The 12,682-nt window shown below is 41.4% G+C and overlaps 1 protein-coding gene across 1 annotated transcript in view; it reads left to right on the top strand.

Annotated features, from left to right (window-relative positions):
* The first annotated feature begins 8,903 nt into the window (after positions 1-8,903).
* CALD1 (caldesmon 1) overlaps positions 8,904-12,682 on the top strand; it is a 238,412-nt gene continuing 234,633 nt past the window's right edge. The window contains exon 1 of the mRNA XM_050782380.1: positions 8,904-9,024. The gene's annotated coding sequence lies outside the window, so the exon portion shown is untranslated. The remainder of the gene's footprint in view (positions 9,025-12,682) is intronic.

The following is a 12,682-nucleotide window of genomic DNA, read 5'->3' as shown; positions in this document are numbered from 1 at the left end:
TAATATTATCTGGCTAATGGCATCTGATTTGGCTAATGGTAACTGTCAAGACAAACTTAAATCCCCAGAAAACAAAGACTGACAGTGCTTGATGGTGGGTACATCACAGAGAGGACGGGCCTGGACACATTTTTATGTATGCTATTCAGTTTTACTATGCATCTTTGCTGTGAGAATTCATGCTTTTCAACCAATTAGAAATTTCTGGCCATTGCTTTCTCTAATATTGCCTCAGTTCCATTCTTTCTTCATTTCTAGAAATCATTTTAGACGTCATTAAAGCTTCTCGTGCTATCTTTTCTATCTTAACTTCTCTTCCAAATTTTTCACCCCTTTATTTTTCTGTGCTACCTTCACTGTGTTGCTTCAGGTTGGTCTTCTAATTCACTAATTCTTCTTCAGATATGTCTAATCTGCTATTTAGTTCATCCATTTATGTATATACATCTGGATAAGTACTTGAGAGATATGTATCTCAAATATATATGTGAAATGTATATCTTCAAGCAAATGACATCTGATTTGGCTAATGGTAACTATATATATATTTGTTTTGAAACAGGGTCTTGATCTGTCACCCAGGCTGGAGTGCAGTGCCCCTATTACAGCTCATTGCAGCCTTGACCTCCTGAGACGAAGTGATCTTCCCACCTCAGCCTCCCGAGTAGCTAGGATTACAGGTGCACACCACCATAACCTGCTAATTTTTGTAATTTTTTTTGGTAGAGGCGCGATTTTGCCAAGTTGCCCAGGCTGGTCTTGAACTCCTGAGCTCAAGCAATCCTCCTGTCTTGGTTTCCCAAAGTACTGGGATTACCGGCGTGAGCCACTGCACCTGGCCTCCATTAAGTTCTTAGTTTAAATAACTGTGCATTTTATTTCTACACTTTCCATTTAGTTCTTTAAAAAAAAGTCTGCCTTTTTTTGGTCATGGTATTGTTTTTCTTGTGGATTTCTTTCTTTCTGTAATGTCTTCAATCATTCTAAACATGCTTATTTTATATTCTCTTTCAGATTGTTGTTCTAGCACCTTGGTTCCTTGGGAGGTAGGAGGCAGTGCTCGTGAATCCTGCTGTGTGTAATATCTACTGACTCCTGCCCAGGATGGATGATTTCCTCCAGTGTTTTGTAATTCCTTGTATTGTGAGCTCATTTCGCGTGGACCTGCTTGCTCCTTTGAAACCACCTCGCATTCTGGATGGTGGAATGTCTCTCTGGAGTGTTTTTATAAGTGCTTCTGCCAGCCACTCCAAAATATTATTAGCCAGGGACCAGTTTTTACATTAATTTCTTGGCTTGGAAGTTTCTGGGCTATTCCAATAGGGTAATTTTTAAAACCAAATTCGTATGTAGAGTAGATCCAGGGTTTCATATTCTCCAAGATTTTGAATATGTTTTTTTTCCACAAAGAGAGACAAATGTGTTTCTGTGTCATCCTGCTATGCTGGTTGAGAAATTTCTTGTTTTCTCGCTCATATCCTCCCTGACGGTTCAGGCCTCCAAGGGTGTTGGCTTTATGAGGGAGTCTCATTTCCATCCCCATCTTGTGCAGGCTCAAGGCTTTATCTCCTGTGGTCATTAAAACTCAAGTTCCATGGATTCTGAAGCTCCGTGACTCACTCCAATTTTGCAGGAAATGGAGAATCAGTTCACACGCTAAACTTGCTTGGTTTCATTCTTTCTCTTTCTGTGATTTCCCCTTCTTTCTGTGATCTTAGTTTTGCATAAAAAATTGTTTTGTTATATTTTATCCTCAAATCCTAGGCATACCCAAAAGGCAGAGATTCCCGGTGATTTCAGCCTGCCATCTCATCAGAATGAGAGGTTCTTTCATCTATGCTTTATGTTTTCTTCACTTCAACTATGAGATTTTCTGGCTTAACAACTGTTGACGGCCCACATGTTGCCTGTGGAATAAAGTCTAAATTCCCTGTCCTTGCATTTAAGGTCATCTATTATCTGGCCTCCAGTTAAATATATTTTCTAGTAGTTTTAGTGAAGATGTTGATTGTTCGCTGTTGAAAATTCTTAGTGACAAATTAGGTGAGAGCTATCTGGTACATAAAACTGTCAGATGGATCCTCAACTCTAGGACCAGCATTGCAGCATGTCAAGATAATTTTAAATCTTGATTCTCTCAACTCTGTCATGTGTCTTTTAAAATCCCCTCTAGACTTGTGTCATTGCACATTTGATCAGTATACCTTCTGCATCCTCATTCAAGGTACTGACACAAATGTTGGCCAAAAGGAGGCTAAGAGAATAGCCCAACAGTTCAATTGCAGAGCCCTGGGCAAATTTAATTGTGTCCACTAATCATTTTGGGTATGAACGTTCAAGTAATTTTTAATTCATTCAGAAGTTGTGAATTCTTACCACTTGCAAGTGTTTTTGTTTATTTTAGGATTCACTGTATCAATCTATGTATTACCCCACAACTTAGCACATGTCCTGGTCTCAACAGGCACTCAATGCCTGCTTCTTAAGTTTAATTATAGAGGGAACATCGGTGACTGGACTTCAAGTCATAGAAGCAGTGTAATTGGGGCAGAGCTTTACCTTGAATGGTTTTTAGAGCTTGTCTGTTTTCTATAGTGCGAAACAAGCAAAAACTATGTGGAAGAGATCAGCCCACAGAATGTGACACAAATGGGCACAAACAAAAAGGATTTAGCAATGGACAAAATGGACGAAGACAGTATCATAAGCCTTGCAACTGTACAGTTCTGTGACTTACCCAAGACTACATTTACCCAATAAATGACGGACCTGGAATTAGAACCTAGGTCTTATCACTTTTGATCCATCAACCCCATACACTGTCAGGTTTAGTACCATACTTAACATGAAATACCATGTGGGTTCCACCTAAACTATGTTTTCTGTCTGTTTTTAAGCCAACTTTCTGTTGCCTTTCTGGATTTGCTGGGCACATACATGAAGTGCACTTCCCAGCTTCCTGTGCAGGTAGAGTGGTCATGTGACTGACTTGCACTATTCCCAGGCCTGGGCCACAAAAACATTCCACATGTCATTATCTCTCTCCTTTCCCCATTAACTTCTGACTTCCTAAAACTGCAAAGAACAAGAGGAGAGGCAAGCCACTAAACAGAAGAAATCAGATTTCCTTAATGACACATGGAAGGCAGCCTGACAACCAGGATCACTTCATGTGACTTCATGTGAGTGAGAAATAAGCTTCCATTGTCTGAAGCCACTGAGATTTTGGAGGCTCTTTGTTGAGGCAGGCAAATATCCTAGCAAATGCACCTTCAAACTAAAGCCTCAAATTGGAGTGCAAGAGTAACAATCAAATGGCATAATTTTATTCTTAAGTCACCTATTAAATGGTGTCCACTATGTTCTTTACTGATAATCTAGATGTAGAAATTGAATATTCTCATAAAATTTAAGGGAGTTACAAGCACTTCAGGAACATTTAAAATAAAATAATATTCAAGAATGTCATAGACCCAGTGTATCTTCGTATCAGCAAGGTATTTTGAATAAAATGGTGAAATAGGGATACTTCTCAATGAATTTAAGACTACTTGAACAATCATTCCCAAAATGATTAGTGGACACAACTGAGCATGCTGAGGGCTCTGAAACTGAACTGTTGGGCTATTCTCTTAGCCTCATTTTGGTCAACATTTGAATCAGTGCCTTGAATGAGGAGGTAGTAGGTATGCTGATCAAATATGCAATGACACAAGTCTGGAGGGGATTTTTAAAAAAAGACATGAGAGAGTTGACAGAATCAAGATTTAAAATTATCTTGACATGCTGCAATGCTGGGCCAAGACTAACAACACAAAATGTAATACGGATAAATGCAAAGTCTTATTTTTAGGTCCAAAAAAGAATTATAGGGATACAGGATAGAGAACATGCGACTTGGCAGCAATTGATGTGAAAAGGCCCTGGGGGTCTTGTTTGACCAAAAGCTTCATGTGAGCCAACAGTGTGATATGGCTTCACAAACTTACTGCATTAATGGAAGTATTGTGTGATGATCGTGAGAAGCGTTAGGCTCTGTGCTCCTCAGATGGAATCTGGGACATTATTTTTAAATTCTGTGTACATTGGAACAGTGACAAACTAGAGACTATGCAGAGGAGGTGATGAGGATTGTGAATAAAGATGTCTCCTGGATCTGCACCCAAAGCATACTGCTGGTAACCTTTTTCGTGCTGCGCTACTCCTCCAGTTTTGTTCTATGGTCTATCTTTTCCACTAGACTGCAAGCTCATTAGCAAAGGGATAATAATAGCAATACCACCAACAATGGTTGGAGTTAGCATTTACTGGATTCTTACCATGTGCAAGGCACTTCTCTAAATGCTTTACACATGTATCTTATTCAATCTTCACAGCAATTCTATGAAAGTATTCTACTAATGTCCCCATTTTATGGATGAATTAAGGCATAGCCAGGTCAGGTACCTTAGTAAATCAGGGGGTCAGAGCACAAAAAGCAGGCATTTAGACTCTAGGACTGATACTGTTACCCCACATACTATCTGCCCAATTAAGCTTTGTATTATTAGTCCATTCTCACACTGCTATAAGGACACACCTGAGACTGGGTGATTTATGAAGGAAAGAAGTTTAACTGATTCACAGTTCCACAGGGCTGGAGAGGCCTCAGGAAACTTACAGTTATGGTGGAAAGGGAAGCAAACACGTCCTTCTTCACATGACAGCAGCAAGGAGAAGAGAAGAGGGGCAGAAGCCCCTTTAAAACTATCGGACGTCCTGAGAACTCATTATCACAAAACCAGCATGGAGGTAATCACCCCCATTATTCAATTACCTCCCACTAGGTCCCTCCCATGACACGTGGGGATTATGGGGCTACAGTTCAAGATGAGATTTGGGTGGGGACACAGCCAAACCATATTAGCTCTGAAACTCTTCCATCTCAAGCACTCGATTCACGTTCAATAGTTTTAATGGGGTTGAGGCAATTAATACATAAAAACAAAGTTATAGAAAGAACCAGAGAGGCAGAGTTACTCCCTGTACAGGGAGTTGCTTTAGTGCCCAATGCATATTTTTAAAAAAGATATAGATCCATGAGGTTTTGACACACCTGGGCACCAATGCTAGTAGGCACATGCGCAATAATAATCTGGTATTTTTTTACAGTTAGTTTTTTATTTTCAAAAGCCATTTTTAAAAACCTGGATGTCCTTTAATCCTCCAAATTGCCCTGTGAATTAAACATGGCAGGTTAAGAGATGAGGAAATCCTGAAACTTTATGTTTATTCATCCATCAGTGTATTTATTCAGCAAACATTCATTAAGTGCCTACTATGTTCCAGTCACTATAGCAAGACCAAAAGAACTTTGTAAGGTGGTGTTATTATCTTCATTCTACAGTTAAGGAAATAGAAGTCCTGAAGACTGCAGTTGCACTAGCACTATGAGGTATTGATACACACACACACACACACACACACACACAAACACACACATATTTGTGATGTATGTCTTGGCCCCATATTACATTTTTCTCTTTCAATGGGTGGAACTGGAACAGTCATTTCCTTGCTGCTTCATTGTTAAATTTCAAAGGTCTGTGCACTGGAAAAGGGCTTAAGTGATATCTAATTGGTAGTTGAGTAGTAACTGGGTTCTTGGTTCCCAAGGTGATATTCTTACCATGAGATAGGCTATGTGAAAAACTCAAAATGACATTCATGCAAAAGAAGGCCATTCCTAACAGTAAGGATGAAAATGGAAATAAATGTCTATTAGTAAATGAGATCACCCTTGGAGAATGCTTTGAGATCTTTGGGGAAATGTGGTTGGGATGGGGGAGCATGCTGGGACACCTTCCCTCTGTGGGCTCCAGACATTCCAGGCTCCCAGCCTCCCAGCTGTGGAATGTCTTGGAATGTGCTCGAAGCCCTGTGGGCTTTGAAGCCTGGGAGCAGTAGAGTTCTGCTGGCAGGGGCGGGTTGGGGCCCACCTGGGATCTCTGGTGTGGTTCAGCAGCCCCCAGGGCTGGAGGGTGAAGAAACTAATAGGAAATGCAGAACTTGTCACTGCGGGCAGCCCTTAGAGCAGAGGTCAGCCTGGAGATTAAAGGAGAAACAGCGGTTCCTCTGCCCTTCTTACTAGTATAGAACATCTCAGCGTAATTTCCCACAAAGACTGTCCAAGTGCCTGCCCTTTGCCCTGTCTCCACTGAAAGTTAGCAGTGTAACTAACACCTACCCTTCTTTTTTATAAATGAGCATCATCCCCCTGAGCAGTGTTCTGTTTCTTTAAGGTTAGGACTGCAGAGAGATTGTGGGAGGTGGCAGGGAAGGCTGGTGGGTATTGATAGTGGAAAGAGAGGGTCCACCAGATCTGGAGGCTCCTGGGAACCCTCCCTGCCTACCTCTCTGCCCCAGTTTGTAAAGACACAAAAGCCAGCTCTTTACAGCAGCCTTTTAAAGGCAATCTAAGATCTCTCAAGAAGGGTTTTTATACTCATAGGAAAAGATTTTTGTTTCTTTCCTGGGGAGGCCTTAGGGATTTCCACATTTCCCGGCACTTCTCAGAAGAGAGCTAGTGGGAGGGAAGATTATTGCTTTGAGTGCAGCTGGCAGAAACTTGGGGATCAGCCCCCTTGGCCCTGGCTTGGTTCTTCCATGAAGAAGCATCTTCAGCTTTCATTGCCAAAGGGTGTTTTGCTTCGATTGAGGGGAGGAGAAGATAGGAGAGGAAATAAAAGCACAAAAATGAAAAACAAAGAATTCCTGAAGGTCTGATAAGCAGTTCAACTATGCACCAAAACATAAATATTTGGCCAAATTAGTTACTCCAAATGCTTTATATTTCTAAAATTGAGCCGCAGTTTTGTTATACTTTGAAGTTTTTCAGCTCTTCACAATCCTGCGCAAATCTAAGAGGGTGGGGGGTGGGAACTGGAGTTCATTTCCTTCTCTGAGAGGTCAGCAAATACTTAACTTCTTTCCTCTGATGCCTGCTAAAGTGATCTTGCTGTTTTGTTGACCATCTCTTTCAAAGTGGAGATGTCATCTGTGCAATGACTCAATTTAGCATTTTGTCAATGAACAAGAAATAAGCAGCATGTGCTGGATAGTATTAGCTTGGAATCAATCAGAAAAGTGTTGCCGGTTATTAAGATATCTGTATCCTAACATAATCTGTGACAGTGTCTGTAGTCTAATTTCTGTCCACTTTTTGTTGAATTCACCTTTTGAAATTTGCATAACTTTACTTGTGGAGTTTCTCACAGATATAAGACTTAAATCTAGTTTATTTGCATAATCACATAGCAGAAATTACTCGTTCCCAGGGGCAGACGAATTCACATGCGTAAACTTGAGGTCTATTTTAGTATGATCCACAAGCAGTTGGTTAATTTCCTCACTGAAGTCCGCTGATACATTCAATGAAAAATAGCCAATCAGATTAGTTGTTTGCGATTATTTTAAAAATAAACCGGCTGTGTTAAGGTCTGGACGACAGCAGACCCCTCTTTTCCGGCAGCAGCCATGGTCAAGGGGAAGACCGAGGAGAGAAGATGCAAGAACAGGGCCTCAAGGTTAAGCCCTTGGCCAATGGCAAACCTCCTCTAGTAGCAGCCTGTAGTAATGACAGAGATTTTTATTAAAGCAGACACTGGGTGGTATTACACAGAACTGTCGCTTTTCTAGGGGAGGTAAAGTGGCTGAGGAAATATTCGAGCCTGCTGTCAGGCCTGAAATCTTTTGACTTTGTTCCCAGGAAGCAAGACTGGGGCCTAACTCCAGATGTCTCTGATGGGATTTACTGTGCAGCTTGAAATGCAGGTTGGTTATTTAATGAAGAAAATCAGAAGTCTTGCCTCTTTAAAGGTGGTTTTAAGTATTTATTTTATTCCTTGCTATCAGGAAGTTGTGTGTGTGTGTGCACACACACACATTGAAAGAGAAGTGGAAGAGGGAGAGAGAGATGGGGAGAAAGAGAGAGAAAGAGCAAGATTAATTTAATACTTTTACGTATTAAATGTTAGACATATTGAAAGCAGAGGAGGTAACATTACTTATGTAGACGTTACCTGAATTCCTCCAGAAACCAAGCAAAATCAAAGTAAGCTAATTAGAGTAAGTTTACTAGAGCAATATTCTTCACCAAACATTGGCAGACTTGGCTTGGTTACTGTGATAAGTACTGCAAGTCATTCCCTAAAGGAGCCTCATCCTTTCCTTGGCTACACCCTTTGTGTGTGCTCTCTTCCTTAAGGAGGCTTGGAAGGTTTTTCTCTCGTTTCTCTTGAAAGGGCAGCTGAAACGCCTCTTCCTCCAGGAAGCCTTTCCTGGAGAAAAGAAGTGGCCCCCCTTTCTCTGGACTCCCATAGAACTTTACTTCCATGTCTTTCTGGCATGTATTTAATTGTGCCACACATCATAGTAATCTGTGTTCACATTTCTCTAATCATATTTACCTAATCTTTTCTACTGATTTATAAGCTCCACCAAGCAATATTTAGGGTAGATTTCACTTTGTACCTCCACATGGATTTTAGCACAGTACCTTGCACCTTATAGGCACACAACAAGCGTGTGTTTAATTAATAAAATAAATGCATCCAAAGCCACTTATACTGTACAGTAGTAACCTATAACCTAAGTGTTCTTACCAGAGAAGATAAAATTAAAACTCCATTTAAAAAATTTTCTTATTTTCTCCATCCTAATTCAGTACCAGGCATCTTAAATTTGGTCAGAATTAGTTTAGTAGTTTAGAGTTTCATGGTTTAAGCAAACATTTTTCTTTTCCTTCCTTTTTCTTTCTTTGGAACCAGAAGAAACTTTGTTGGACAAAAAGGAAAAATATCTGGGTGGGAGAAATTGGGTGGGGCCAGTTAAGCCTGCATTCCGCTACTGGATTTAGTTGAAAATATCAAGCTGTTTTCAAGAATTCTGGATTAAACTCCCTCCCTCGCATTGTATTCAGGGATGCCTTCCTTGAAGAATTGAAAGCAGAAAGATTTGGGAGCTGAGAGTTAAGCTGAACAAAAGGTAACTATTTTAAATCAAAACATCTGCTAGAGAGGTGAATTTAACTTAAATTCCAAGGGGCAATTGCCTTTCAGCTCTCACCTCGTGGACCTATCTTCTCTGAAAAATTTTCCCTGGCTACATTAATAAAAGTTGGGGGAGGAAGTGTCGTTTTGCTATACTTTAGAAATAGCAACTTAAAATATACTTCATCTTCTTTTAATGTCCCAGAAGTTGTGCCTTTCATCTCCCAGTTGTTCTTTATAATACATGGTGTGATGTGGCCTTAACAGATAAGCAATTCCTGTTCTTTTTGCTCAGCATCCAAGAGTTCTGGAAGATTTTGGAAACCCTTTTGTTGTGGTGATAGTGGTATTTATTTCTCAATTTGTGATGTATAGTGTTATCTACCATGGTTGTGTGGGTTGATGAAGCCACTGCTATTAGTTCATGATGACTAAAGAGAACCTATGGGGAAGGTAGTAGGAAGAGCTTAACTGGAATCTCCAGAAATGGTGCCTTCAGGAGTCAAAGCTTGGACTCTCTCATTTGAATGCTCTCCCATGCTGCGGTCTGAAAGTCCAAAGCTTGGACTCTCTCATTTGAATGCTCTCCCATGCTGCGGTTTGTGTCTCTCCCAAAATTCATATGTTGAAATCCTAACTCTAAGATGATAATATTAGAAGATGATGCCTTTGGGAGGTGACTAAATCATAAGGGCCCATTCCCTCATGAACTGGAACGGGCTGAAGAGAGACTCTTTGTCCCCTTCACTCTGTGAGGACACAGCAAGAAGGCACTGTCTATAATCCAGCAAGCAGACCTGCACCAAACACCAAATCTGCCTTGATCTTGGCTTGCTAGCCTCCAGAGTTGTAAGAAATACATTTTTGCTGTTTATAAGCCACCTGGTTTATGGTACTTTGTCCTGGCAGTCCAAACAGTCTAAGACAAAAATTAGTACTGCGAAGTGGGGGTGCTGCTGTACTAAATACTTAAAATGTGGAAGTAGCTTTGGAACTGGATAATGAATAGAGGCTGGAAGAGTTTTGAGGTGCATGCTAGAAAAAGCCTACACTGTGGTGAACTAACCATTAAGGGCAATATTGCTGAGGGCCCAGAAAGAAAAAAGGAGAGCAGTAGAGAAAACCTCAGTCTTTTTAGAGAATACCTAAGTGGTCATGAACAGAACATGTTAGTAGAAATGTGAATGGTAAAGGTTATTCTGATAAGGCCATTCAGATGGAAATGAGAAATATGTTATTGAAAATGGGAGAAAAGGCAATTCTATTTTTAAAGTGGCAAAGAATTTGGCTGCTTTGTGTTCTTGTTCTAGTGTTTTGTGGAAGGTAGAACTTGTGAGTGATGAAATTAAATATTTAGCTGAAACTATTTCTAAGCAAAGTGTTGAAAGTGTAGCCTGGTTTCTCTTGATTGCTCATAGTAAAATGCAAGAAGAGAGAAATGATTTAAAGATGGATTGTTAATTAAAAGGAATGCAGAGCTTAAAATTTTAGAAGATTCTTAGTCTATTCACATTGAAAAAATATGAGAAAACTTGTGTGGAAGAGAACAAGCGTGCAGCCAAATGATTATTTGATAAGAAGGTTGGTATAGATTGTCATCTCAATGGAAGCCAGATGCTATTCATCAAGATAATTGGGACATTTATCATCTCAGCCCTGGAACCAAAGATAGAAGAAGTGACTCAGGATGCAGAACAAGGAATAGGTCTTGAGAAAGAAAGCCAGAAGAGTGAGGTAAAGTGCAGATGTGGAATGATCCAGCCTCAGAGGATGTTTCATACTAAGGTCAAGATGCATATGGAGCCAGGAACCCAGGTGCTCATTCTAACAATGTGAAAGAATTCTGTTTTGCCAACCCTAGAGGGAGTTGTTCAAAATTCCAGAAAACAGCAGTAAGATTCGTGATGCCAAGGAAGGGTGGACTATATATTTCTGTAATTTAATTTAAATGAAATCCAGGACCTATTGTTTGAGAAAATGGATTAAGAATGACTCAGAAAGCATTTTGGAGATCACTGGGGCTGCCCTTCCCATCATAGGTCCTGGAGTGCAGAACAATATCAAAGGAAGGCCATCACTGCCCAGAGCAGCCTTATATCAGGGGCTCCACTCCCTGCACTCCATCACTGTGCCCCTTGGCTGCCCCAGGGCCAGCTCAGGTGGCTCCAGTGCAGCATGGTCTGCACCCAGCAAAGCCATGGGGGCACGGCTGCCTCTTAACTGGATTGCAGAGAATGCCCTGGAACGTCATAGGCCCAAGCAGACAAACACCACAAAGGTGGGGCCACCATAGAGAGTCCCAACTAAGGCAATACCCAGTGGAACCATGGGAGTGGGGCCACCCCTGAGACCACAGACCAGCAGAGCCCCTAGCATGTGATTCCCACCTGGGAGAACTGCAGGCACTCAACTCCAAACCGAGAGAGCTGTGCCATAGGCTACACCTGGAAAATCTGTGGTGTCAGAGCTGTCCGAGGCCATGAAGGCAGGCAAAACTGCAGAGGTAGGACTGCCATCCCAGTGGGTGTGCAAGGCAGGACCTCTGCTCCAGCACCTAGACAGCAGAACACTGAACCAAAAAGATTATGCTTGAGCATTAAGATTTTGGACTTGTTCAGAATTTGCCACTTCTTTCTTTACTATTTCTCCATCTTGGAATGGGAGTATCTAGCCTATGCCTGTCCCATCATTTTATTTTGAAAGCACTTAACGTGTTTAATTTCAGAGGTTCACAGCTCAGGATGTATAGTACCTCGCATCTCATGCATATCTAATTTGGATGACATTTAGATGAGACCCTGGACTTCGGACTTTTAAATTGATGCTGGACTGAGTTAAAACTTCAGGCTCTTGGGATGAAATGAATATATTCGCATGCAAGAAGGACATGAGGCTGAGTGCACTGGCTCACGCCTGTAATCCCAGCAGTTTGGGAGGCCACGGTGGGTGGATCACCTGAGGTCAGGAGTTCCAGACCAGCCTGGTCAACATGATGAAGCCCTGTCTCTACTAAAAATACAAAAAATTAGCTGGGCGTGGTGGCAGGCCCACCTACTGAGGAGGCAGAGGCAGGAGAATCGCTTGAACCTGGAAGGTAGCGGTTGCAATGAACCAATATTGTGCCATTGTAGTCCAGCCTGTGCAACAAGAGTGAAACTCCATCCACCTCCCCCACCAAAAAAAAGACATGAATTTGGGTACAGGCAGGGGTGAAATGCTATGGTCTGAATGTTTGTTTCTCCTCCGAAATTCATGTTGAAACCCTAGCCTTCAAGGTAACGGTATTTTGAGGTCCTGCCTTTGGGAGGTGATTAGGTCGTCAGGGCAGTCCTCATGAATGGGATTAATGCCCTCATCAAAAAGGCTAGAGGGAGACCCCCACCCCTTTCAGCATGTGAGGACACAGCAAGAAGGCACTGTCTATAGGCAGAAAGCAGATCCCCACGAGACCCTGAATCTGCCCTGAGTTTGGACTTCCCGACCTCGGGAGCTGTGAGAAATAAATTTTCATAATTTATAAGCCACCCAGTTTATAGTATTTTGTTGTGGCAGCTCAAATGGAATAAGACATCCCAGTTTGGACTTTTGGAAAGAGTAATCTAGTGAGAAATAATGTTTCAAGAACTGGAGATTAGTCTAAAGAGGCCCAATAA

The sequence above is a fragment of the Macaca thibetana genome, chromosome 3, assembly GCF_024542745.1.
Source record: "Macaca thibetana thibetana isolate TM-01 chromosome 3, ASM2454274v1, whole genome shotgun sequence".
Classification (NCBI taxonomy): Eukaryota; Metazoa; Chordata; class Mammalia; order Primates; family Cercopithecidae; genus Macaca; species Macaca thibetana.
The sequence above is the reverse complement of the archived record's forward strand: the minus strand, read 5'-3'. Positions and strand labels throughout refer to the sequence as shown.